A 12,337-nucleotide genomic window follows, 5' to 3' on the forward strand; every position below is an offset into this window, starting at 1 on the left:
GTCTCCAAAACTTAAAAAGAGAAAGCGAGAGAAGAAAAGAAAGTGGCCCGGCCGGGGATGTAGCTCAGTTGACAGAGTGCTTGCCCAGTATGCCTGAAGCCCTGGATTCGATTCCCAACAGTGCAGAAACCAGAAACATGCCTGTGCTCCCAGCCCTTAGCAGATGAATGGAGGCAGGAAGATCAGTTCAGTTTCATCCTTCTCTACACAGTGAGTTTAAGAGCAGTGTGGGATATGTGAGATTCCCATCTCAGAGAAAGAGGTGGAAGCAGGGAGGGAGGTGGGGGGAGGTTAGAAAGAAAAGAAGAATCAAAACAAAAACAACAGGGCAATTGGGAGCTGTGGGAACTAGATTACTGCTTTATTGCTAGAAACTTCCATAATGGCCATCTCTAGATGAGAAGGAAAAGCAGGTTGAAAATAGCCTGGCACTGATGACAGGAGGCAGGCCAACCAACAGTTGGCTCTCATATTATTCCTGGGCGATCTGGCATGCGGTGCAGCATTTAATCTAAAGCAAGCATTTAGTGGGTTGATAAGCAGAAGCATGCCCTTCCTGCCCTCCCACAACCCAAGCCCCCAAAGACCAATTACCCTGGTGGTGAGGAGAAAAAAGGAACACACAGAAATGAATCCCCAATCCCAGATGTGGAGTGAGTAGGCGGTGCTCCATTTCCTGGGATGGGCATAGATGGCTCAGGCTGAGACTGTGGGCATGTCAGCAGGTGACAAAGGTTGGCTGAGCCTCTACTAGGGGTTCCCTCCACACTGGGGATGGAGGTGGGACTTGAGAGTATTTTAACCCTTTACTAACCATGAGTTCTGAGGCTCAGTTCCACCGCTGCTGTGGTGTGTGTGTGTGTGTGTGTGTGTGTGTGTGTGTGTGTGTGTGTGTGTGTAAATGCACATGAGCATGCCTCAGTGTATGTGAAAAAGTCAGAGGACAACTTGTAGGAGCCCGTTTTCTCCTAATATGTGGGCCCCAGGGCTTGAACTCAGGTGGTCAAACATGGCAGCAAGTGCCTTTACCCACCGGGCCATCTCTTCAGCCTTGTTTATTGAGACAGGGTCTCTCACTGGCCTGGAGCTGACTAAATCAGCTAAGCTAGCTGGCCAGCAGACCCAAGGATCCCTCTTGTCTCCATCTCCCCAATGCCTCCACTTCCAGGTTTTTTCACATGGCTGCTGAGTGTCAAACTCAGGTTGTCATATGTGTGTGGCAAGCACTGTGTGTGCCGAGTCATCTTTCCAGCCCCTCTTTGCTTATTTCTTTGCGGTACTCCAAAGGGCTGCTACAGAGTGGGCGCACGGTTCGCAGACCTTGCTGGGAAAGCAGTGGGTTTGGATTGTGAGGTGTGGTTTATGGCTAGCAACTTCAAGCTAGTCAGAGAAGGTTCTGAGAGGCCACCTGGAGGTTGAATTTCAGGAGAGCAAGTGGCAGTGGGCTCAGCCAAGCCCTGTGACCAGATGCTCAGTGTCTTCTGTATCATGTCTCTGTTGGATTCTTAGACTAGAGGCTGAGCCTGGTGAGCATTCACAGCTCCCACCCATGGCTTCCAGCCTTGCTGTCTGAGAGGGAAAGACCTCCTTCCCCCTCACCCAGCTGGAGTGTCCTGAGAAAGGGCTCTGAGTCACGTTATGGCCAAGTGAGGGGATATCTTTATAACCTCCCAGAGGGTACACAGTGGAGGGCAGCTCCAAGAAGAGGTGAATGTTTTGGCCAACATGTAGGGCATGTTGAATCAATAATACAGCAGTCCATGTAGACCTAGAAAGTGGAGGTAGGGTTTCAATTTATTAATTTATTAATATTAATATTATTATGTGTGATTGCAAACATATGCCACATGTGTGCAGACTGGGGGCTCAGATCCTCTGCAGTTGGAGTTACAGATGGTTGTGAGCTGCCCAGCATGGGTGCTGGGAACTGAACTTGGGTCCTTTAAAGAGCAGTAAGTGCTCATGAACCATCGGTCTGTCCTTCTAGCTCCAGAGTAGGGTTTCTTCTGCTGTTTCTACTTGTCCCTTAAAGCAGAACAGGGTCAAAACACTCTTGATCTTTTTGTTTGTTTCCTCTAGAGACAAGGTCTTACCATGGAGCTCACTATGTAGATCAGGCTGGCCTTGAACTCACAGAGATCCACCTGGAGTGCTGGGAACTAAAGCTGTGCACAGTTACTCCCAGTTGGATGGAATACTTTTATAAGCAGGCACTTCACCCCCACAGACACATAGAAAACTCCAGTCTTGTGCGCATGTCCTCTGGAGTCGATCTAATTACATTGAAGAAAAATGATTTTTTTTTTAACCTCTGATTTCAGGTGATTTTTACTTTGGACTCATTGGAGATGAAGCTTCTTATGACATTGAATATTGGTGGCTTGCACACACAGTGGTCTCCATAACTCAGAAGTGACCACTGGGGCACAGTGGCCATAGACTCACAATGGCCACTACACCTGTTGCTTTGGTTCACCATTCCTAGGGAGTTTTTATAATAATGGGAGTTGAAGACAGACTGGGGGGAGAGAGGGAGAGACGGAGACAAAAAGAGAGGCAGAGAATTTCTGAGTCAAAGGCAGGCATGTTTGCTGTCTAATGTAATGATAACATTTTGCTAGGGGGTCACATTTGCAGAATCTCCCATCACAGACTTGGGAGTTTCCAAGTTCTGGGTTCCTAAGTCAGAGGCCTACCCTTCTGTGTTTGACATTGTTTACCCAGGCCCCATAGGATGAGAGGGCAAGAGAAACTAATGCAAACTGGCATGACCTGGAACGTCTTGCTCCCTGGGTACCGTGAGTGGGAAGGTCTGAGCCTCCGACCCAGGAGTATCCTGTCTTCCACTGACATCACGGATCTGTGGCAAGCTAACTTGACAGCTTGCAAGTTGGGTCAAATTCCTGGTTTTTACAAGTCTTCATAGTGTAAAAAGTGTTTTTCCAAAGTATGTTAAGACCTCTACCCACAAGCTTATCTTACGGTTAAAAATGACTGCTGAAGTACCAGTCAGCACATCTGCATTCCAGACAACAGGAAAGAAGGACAAGAGAAAGTGAAAGTCACCATTTTCCAATCTTCTTGGCATTCCACAACACACACACACACACACACACACACACACACACACACACACACACAAGTTACTTTGTCTTACCTAGCTTCAAGGGAGGTTGAATGTAGAGGTTTGAATAAGAATGTCCCCCATAGGCTCATAGATTTGAATGATTAGTGACATTATTTGAAAAGATTAGGAGGTCTGGTCTTGTTGAAGGAGGTATGCTATTGGGGGTGGGCTTTGGGGTTTCAAAAGCCCATGAAAAGTCCAGTCTCTCTCTCTCTCTCTCTGCTTGTGCATCAGAATGTAGCTCTCAGCTACTGTTCCAGTGCCATAAGTGCCACCATGCTCCTGCCATGGTAATAATGCACTAAACTTCGGAAACTGTAGACAAGCCCCCAATCAAATGCTTTCCTTTATAAGAGTTGTCATGATCATGGTGTCTCTTCACAGCAATAGATCAGTGTCTGAGACCAGAGTTGGTACCAGGAGTGGGGTATTGCTGTGACAGGCCTGACCAGGCTGTTTGTTGGAGGGATGTAGAAGACTTCGGGATTTGGGGCTAGAAAAGTGGTTGGACACTTTAAATGGGGTTTAATGGTCCATCCTAGTAGGAGTTCTGAGGGTGGTGTGAATTGTGAGGGGCCCAGCTCAAGAAGTTTTAGAGGAAGAATATTAGTATGTGACTTAGAGACCATTCTTGTGATACTTTGGCGGAATGTGGCTGCTTTTTGCCCTTGTGCTAAATATCTGCTCAAGGCTAAATTGAAGCGTTTTTGGACTAATGGCATTGGCAGAGGAGCTTTTTAAGACAGTCTAGTATTGACTCTGTTGTTTGGTTACTAGTGGTCATTCTCATGCAGATCTATAATAAAAAGGAGCAAGCCAGTAAGCAGCACCCCTCCAAGGCCTCTGCTTCAGGTCTTATCTCCAGGCTCTCGCCCTGTTTGAGTTCCTGTCCTGACTTCCTTCAGTGATGGACTATGGAAGTGAAGTGTAAGCCAAATAAACCTTTTCCTCTCTAATTTTCTTTGGGTTGTGGTGTTTTGTCATAGCAATAGTAATCCAAACTAAGACAGATATTGGTAACAGGAGTAGGGTAGGAACCCACTCGGACATATAGCCCTCTGTTGCATGCTTTCCTTTGTAAGAGTTGCCTTGGTCATGGCGTCTCTTCACAGCAATAGAACAGTCACTAAGACTCTGGGAAATGTAGTCTTTAAGCTGCACACCATGCTGCCCCTGGCAGGACTCTGCAATAAAGAAGGGAGTGTGACTATGTTGGGTGGCAGTTCCCAGTCATTGCTCAAGTCCCAGTCCCAGGCTCCCATTGACAACCTCCAGTCTTATAGTAGAGGCAAGAAAGAGTTTCTGAAGCTGGGGACATGCCACACAGAGTACAGGATTGCTGAAGGTAAGAAGGAATGGAAGGAGGAGCCCATGCAAGCAGGTTTGGGGAACGCAGTGCTGAATGCTCTCTCCAACCCCAGTTCCCTGTCCATCATCTCAGGCTCTCAAAAGCTAGAGAGGAGAGTGGACATGCAGGACACACACTGTGGGACAGTGAGTGGGGGCTGTAGACCCTGGAAGCCAGAATAGGAGCAGCAGGAAGGTGAAGCTACATCCATCGGAGATCCAGGAGGGCTTCTTGAGGGAGGTGATACTCCACCTGAGTCTAGATGGGTGAGCAGAAGCCTGACATACTCATGGGCTAGTGTTAACACTGGGAAAACTGAATTTCCCTAAAAAAGACCTGCCTATGTTGAAGATTGTGCACTCATTCAATAAGCAGAACTGTGAGTATAAAGAGTTGAAATGTTGCAGATCAAGAACCAAAATTATCTAACTATCTTCAGTCTTCTTAGTAGTCACTTATTACCAGCCTCTGGATCTGACCTAGCATCTTGGTGACCACTGGGTAAACCTGGAATGCATTCACCAAGCACCCCAGGGTCTCCCACCAACTTAACAGCTAAGGATGCCTTCAGATAACTTTTGAAATCTGTAGCAGAGTTTCCCTCCATGTTTTCTATAACTTGATGTCCCCAACTCCAGTGGTAAGTGTATTGATTTATCAGTTTATTTTGTTCTGTGACTAGAAAGGCTCACACAATCTCGTCTATAATGGAGCATGTCGTTAGGGACACCCTGGCTCAATGTTCCCAAGCTGGTCACTCAGAATAAACTACCAATTCTCTCTGGAGGAAGAGCTGTGTTTTGAGTGGACAGCTGCCAGATCACACATGATGTAGCCCAATCAAAATTTCCAATGTATTTACTTATTATCTTTTGTGAGACAGGGGCCTACTATACAGCCCTGGCTGGCCTGGAACTTACCTGTATAGATCAGGCTGGGCTTGTCCTTATGGGTGATTCTCCTGCCTTTGCCTCCTGAACTCTGAGATTACATATGTGAGCCTTCATGTCTGTCTTCAGGGTTAGATAAGTCTCTTTGGCACACATGCAATCTTCACAATATTGGGGAAATGACTCTAAAAAAAAAAAAATCAGTTTTTGCAACCTAAACTCCACCAGCATCCTGCACTTTTACTAACCCCAGTGATTCTGTGAGTGTGAGGGAGCTGCATGTGAGAAGGGCATGGTAAGGAGGGAACACGTGTAAGAGGAAGGCTAGGAGAGGAGGCAGGGGAGATCACTGTGCAGTCAACACCAGTATGACCTACCAACCAACACTCAGGTTAATGGGAGCCGTTGGCAAGTGCCTGGAGCTGTCCATCACTTTGGCCTTGACTCACTCCACCTGACCCGGTCACTGGGAGGGAGGTTCTGTACTGTTCCCATTTTACAGATGTTGTTAAGCAACAGCCTTGGCATAAGTGCAGCTGTACCTAACTGGAATTTCCCACAGCATTTACAGTGTGGCATCTCCCTCACTCCGTCCTCCTGTTACCCCCACAGGGTGGGGCAGGCTTGGCAACTGTATAGATGCCCCAACAGGATAGGAAGCAGGTGGGGCCAGGCACTTGAGGTCCTTGGAAGCAGGCAAACCAGTATCAGGCTTCTAGAGTTTTCCTTGGTGCCTTTTGGGAAGGAAGGTGTGAACTTTGGGGGCAGCCCGGGATGACAGAGATGAAAAGCCAGGCAGCTCTCACCTAGAGACTCCTCATGGGCTGTAGGTAGGCAATGGGTTCTACACTGCCTTCCTAAGCCAATCCCATCTGCAGCAGCACCCCTGAGCATCCTAACGACCGCCCTCCCACTTCCACACCCCCTGCTTCTGGGTATCCAGCTTGTGCATTCTGCAGGTGGCTGCTGCTGTGGCCAGGCATCTCTGTGGGACAAAGACAGATAGCTTAAAATTCTTGAGAGGCAAGGCCCCCTCAGAAGGCCTGCCCATGTCCACCAGGCAGAGAGCTGGCCTCTGACTGCTTGTGGCCCTTGGACACAGGAGCCCCATCCTGAGCATAGATCTGCCTGGGCACAGCCTGCTTGCTGGGTGCTACCCGGTGCCCTTTGCTTGTGTTGCCCTGACCGTCCCAGGTGATGGTCCTCAGGGCATTGGACTTTGGCCCAGCTGTGGCTGGTAGGATTCTCGGGTCTATAGAACTCCATAGGATGGCTGTGCCAAGGATTGGGGGACCTGATCCCAGCCCCCTTCTCATGCCACTCAGTCCCCTCCCACGCTGCCAGGCTAGGCTTGGGCGGCCCATTGTTGTCCTCAGAATGTTTAGGAATCAGCCATTTAATGAGAACAAAAGGAATTAATTGGTGGTTTAGGCCTAATGAGACCGCTGTGCAAATTAACAGCCCTCATCAGCAGAAACAAACAGAGCCTTTAAATGAATTGCCGGCGAGCATTAAAACTGAATAAGCTTTTGCCTGATGATAAATAGCAGGTCAGGGGAGACCATCTGGCCCCTTCCTGCAGCTTCTTCCAGAGAAGAGGAGGGGCAGCAGGGGAGGGAGGAGGAGCCGAAGACAGCCTGGCTAGGGCAGAAGCTAGAGCAGAGAGGAAGGCCTGTGTCACACACCACACATACACACACACACACACACACACACACACACACACACACACACAGCCATGCACAGCCTCCCCACTTATTCCCACTCAGCCAGCACTCGAATTCATTAACATACATTTACATGCTGTCACAGACATCTATTCACTCGTGTTCACTCATGTTCATAGTCACAGAAACACATTCAGACTCACACATGGCTTTGTGCTCACTTTCACATGTGTGCATACACACACACACACACACACACACACACACACACACACACACTACACTGCCAACAGCCAGGCTAGGTGATCCAGGGTTACATTTATCTCTGAGGGGTTGGGGTGCAAAGTCATGTCCCTCTGATAGATCTGTATGCACCCTAGGTCAGGGGTCCTGACAGAACAGAACAATACGTGGGAGGAATCGACTTGTAGCTCCTCCAAGACAGCAGCCTCTGTTCTCCATGAGGGATGCCACGCCGCTTCCCGACCCTGCCCTCCCTAGCCTGGGTATGCAGCAGCGGCTCCTGAGGGCCACCAGGCACCTAGGTACCTGTGATATGTGATGTCTGAGTTTCTTTCCAGAACGAATGTTCCAGACTGCTGGCTCCTCTACTTTATTTATTCATTTATTAAAAACGTACCCGTCTCCTGTCATTTTCAGCTCAGCATATTTGGTCCAAGCACAGTGTCTGGCACATTGTGGCAGCTAAGCTAGTCTTTGTTTGTTGAGTGAATAAACCCACATTCTGTCAATGGAGCATAATTATCAGTTAGGATATGGGGTCCACTGAAGTCTTGAAGTTTTATGAAAACCCCTACACTACCTTTTATGCAGAGAGAGACCTTTTTAATGCCACCTTTGAATGAAATGTCCTGGGCACCTGGCCATTCTATTTACCCACAATTGCATAGGTCAAAGGTGTTTCACCAATGCCCAGGTTAGCTGTAACCCCCTCAGTGCCTGTCCAGTCCAAACACATGATATGATTTATAGATTTTAGTTTACATACCTGCTCTTATGAAAAAAATTGTTTTTACCTTGGGAAGTGTTTATTCTTTTTCCAGGTTATTTTATTTGCTCTACGGGGTTACTTGAGGCCATGATCATGTGCCTTGATCCTAGTTTTGAGGTGGGCCTGGGTTTTTTTTGTGTCACATGACACAGTTACAATTTGACTTGGCCAAGTATCTGTCAGAAGAGTTCCAGGTGTCAACAGGTGAGACAACAGCTTGTGCCCTGTGCTGTGGAGAAACTGATCAGGGACAGTGCAGGAGAGAGCCTGGTGGCAGGCCTTCCTCCCATAGTGGGGGTGATGTCTCGTTGTAACAGAGGGTGTACAGACTGCTACACAAACGCTGCGCAGAGACACCCCCCCTAAGTGATTGCCCATCACCTGGTGGAGATGGCTCTGCATCAGCCACTATGGGCAGCAGAATGACATCCATGTGATCCCTGACTTCATGCAGGTGACAGCCTGCTTTAACGTGAGTAACCTCCCCATTCCTATGACTTACCACCTAGTAAGCAGGACCCGGATGTAGCTCAGAGGAAAGCAGCTGAGGTGGGTCAGAGGCTTCTGAGGACCTGCATGCCACCAATAGCCCTAGACCCTGGGGATGAGGCCATTCCGAGGCTCCCTAGGGAGCAGGAAACATGCAAGGTGTATAGGCCAATGGGCAACAGCCGTGGCTAGGGAGCCTTTGTGCGAAGCACTGTGCACCTCTCCCGCCTCCTCAACCCAACTGTCTGCCCACATGAGAGAGGAGGAAAACAACGCCCCGAAAAGGAGTTAGAATGAGTAACAGGTGGGGCTTGGCCTTGCTTTTGCCTGGTTTCTTGTGATTCTCCCAGGGAGAAGATTGAAATGGAGGGTTAGGTCATTTTCCCCGAGCCTTCCTTTTGCCTTGATGAGTCCCATGAAAAATTTTGTGTGGTGTGGCTGTATGTGAGTACATGTAAATGTTCACATGGGTGTGCACACAGGTTCATGAGAGTGAATGTATATGTGAATGTGTGTGCATGAGGAGGTCAGAGGTCAACTTAGGGCGCCTTTCTCTATCAACATCTACTTTGGTTTTTCTTCTTCTTCTTCTTTTTGTTTTGGTTTTTCAAGACATGGTTTCTCTGTAGCTTTGGAGCCTGTCCTGGACTAGCTCTGTAGACCAGGCTGCCTCAAACTCACAGAGATCCACCTGCCTCTGCCTCCTGAGTGCTGGGATTACAGGCATGCACCACCACTGCCTGGCTCTACGCTATTGAGCTCCATGGATCTTCCTGTCTCTGCCTCTCCAATCCTGGGATTTGGGACTGCCGTGTTTGGCTTTTACATGGGTGCTGGGGACTGAACTCAGGTCCTCATGCCTGTTGGGAGGTTCTTAGAAAAGCCATCCCCTCCTTTTAGATGTATCATTTTGATTCATAACTGCATTGCCGTGAAGATGCATATTCTTCAAGGTGAGTTATATTCATTTTCCCTCCTAATTTTAAAAGGAATTAACATATTTGGTGGGTCTCAGGTCTAACTGTGCCTACTGGATAAATTAGCCTTGTTGGGAAGAGCCCCACCCCCACCCCAGCTGACCACCCAGAGGGGCCTGCAAGTAAGTGCCTCAGACCTTGCACCAAGCCCCCCCCCCCCCATGCCCAGGATGGGTGGCATGAGGTTAGCGGAGCTTACTTCTGCAGATCACTCTCCTTACCCTTGGGGACAGGTGCCCACCCTGTGCTGGGGAGGGAGCTGGATGCTGTCCTCCGTGTCTGAGAAGGTATGCTGCCGCTGATACCAGGACAAGGGATTGTTTTTCCTTGGACCCGAGTGTCAGTTCACTGGATGATAAACGGTTTGGCCTCCAAGATGAAGGCCATCGCCATAACTCACAGTGCCAAAGAGGCCCCAGAAATACCTCTCTTGTGCTTTCTGTTTTCCTCAAGGCAGGTGAGGGCTGCAATTTTTAAAATAGAGGATGAAAGATAGCCTAGTTGTGCCTGGGGAGTGGGGCCTAGTGTTAGAGGAATCCCTGATCCCAAGTCCCTACTGCTTCTAGAAGGCTCAAGATTGCAAAGTCCTCCTTGACTGCCCTTTGTCTATAGCAGGAAAACCACAAGCTGCCATTTGCATCCAGGGCCACCCAGGATCAGGCTTCAGTTTAATGGTCCATATTTTTTTCCATGAACTTTCCTGCTACCCCTAAGCCTGTCCAGTGTCCTGTCTCATTGACTCTGAGTGTTTCTCTCTCCTGCTATGCCCTTCCTCCTCCAGGAAGCCCTCCAGGAAGTTCTTCCCTTCATTGTCTCCCAAGGGCCATGCAGCCTGCCTGCTGTCACCTATGCATGTCTCTGTCTGCCCCTGGAGTGAGAGCCACTGGAGGATGGAGCCTCTGATCTTGTTCTTCACGTTGCTCTCAGGCTTGGTGCGCTATTTGGCACACAGAGGCGATGCCCACCAAGTGATGTGAAGTGGGCTGGCTCTCTGGTGGGAAATCACATTGCTCTACTTAGACACTCTGGAGACCTGCAGCTCTATTGGAACTCCAGACCTTTGCCTGGAGGCATGCCCAGCATCCCCATTTCTAATTAGACAGAGTCCTGACCTTGACTCCTCTGCCTCTTTGGCCAGGGAGAAACTTAGGACACCGGGCCTGGCAAATGCATGGGTCCAGGAATCCATAAATATTGATTGGTTGTTTGCAGAGTAATTTAAATGTCAGTTATAAGCCTGGGGTAGATAAAGATCTGTATCAACAATAAAGCTGGATGCAAGCCATCACGCCCTGGGGAAGGAGCTTTGGGTTAAGACAGAAATGGAATGCGTAGACTGTGGGGAGGGAGAGTATCGGGGTGGGCTGTGGATCAATGACGGTGGGACTTGCCTGCCACAGAGGCTTAAGCTGGGATGTGCTTGCTCATGACCAAGTCTGCCATCTGTGGATAGAGGAGTCTCCTATCCATCCATCCATCTATCTATCCCACTACCTGCCCAGTGTAGAGCTCTGTCCCTCCATCACCCAGGGAGCTGCAGACAGAGATACAGACACATACCCAGGACTGAAAGACACCCCCATCTGCAGATGAAGGGTGGTGCAGAGATTTGGGGAGACACGTGAAAATGGGGGAAGGTGAAAAGCCTTGTGTTTATCCTGCAGTGAGCTTGGCTTTGGTCCGAAGCGCACAGCTTCGTTGCTACTTTGTAACTGTAATTTTGCAATGGGGTGGTGTCTCAGTTCCTAAGACCATCAGAAATATGTTTTCCAATAGCCGTGACCCTCGACCCACAGGTTGAGAACAGCCGCACTAGAGGCCCATGCTGTTGGACTGCTTAATTAAACTTTGAGCCTCTGTTTATTTACTCATCTCCAAAATGGGCGTCTTATATAATGCCAGATTTGCACTTTCTAGGTTTCGGGAGGCCTGGGTTCCATGGTGTATAGTCACTGCTTAGAACCCAAGAGGTACTGCATCAATGCTAGGTCTCACCACACCACGTCAGGGTCTTCCCCTGAACAGCCAAGTGATCCTGAACATATCTCTGTGCCTTGGTCTTCCCAACTGTGAAGGGAACAGGGGGCCTTGAGGATTTCAGTGCCTGCCTACCTCCTCTGCCTCCCCCACCCTCTCTGGCTTGTGTTTCTCTGTGGGGGACCTGAGCACACACATTCTGTGCCTGGCAGAAGGGCCCACAGTCCTCTATTTTATTTAGCCATAGTCAGATCCAGCAAATGAACTGCTTTCCCCCGCTTGGCTGACACAGAAAGCCGAGCCTGTCAGCTCCCCAGAAGGGATCGACGGGAGGATGTCTGATTGTGAGTTGCACTGAGGACTGCTCTGGGAGGCTGAACCGGATCCACGGTGGTTCCAGGTCAGTGAAGATGCTCGGGAGCTGCCGCCTCACCCCGTGATCCTGCTGGAGCTGGCATCGTGGTATAGCTGCAGGTCGCTCCCTAGACGGAGCAGGCTGGAAGTCTGGCCCTGCACCCCTCATCCAGGTGGTGCCCACTCTTCCTCCACCGAGGCATCCTGGGAAAGACCCACTGACCTTTGATACTCAGCCTAGAAGGCCCTGCAGATTCTCCTAAATGTCTGATATTGGTTGGCTTGGGACAACCTCCTCATGTGGGCAGTTGGGGCTGTTCGTTTCTGAACCCTCCACTACACCCCAGTATGTTGGCTTGGGCAACTGTTCTCATGTACTCATGTGAGGAACGGAGGCACAAAGCTAGAAAATGACATACAGTTTCTGTCACTTCTGACACACGTTGTAGGTCAAAGCCATCCTCAAACTAGCCTAGCTTAGGGTGGGGGAATGTTC

This window comes from Onychomys torridus, chromosome 7 (genome assembly GCF_903995425.1).
Source record: "Onychomys torridus chromosome 7, mOncTor1.1, whole genome shotgun sequence".
Lineage (NCBI taxonomy): Eukaryota > Metazoa > Chordata > Mammalia > Rodentia > Cricetidae > Onychomys > Onychomys torridus.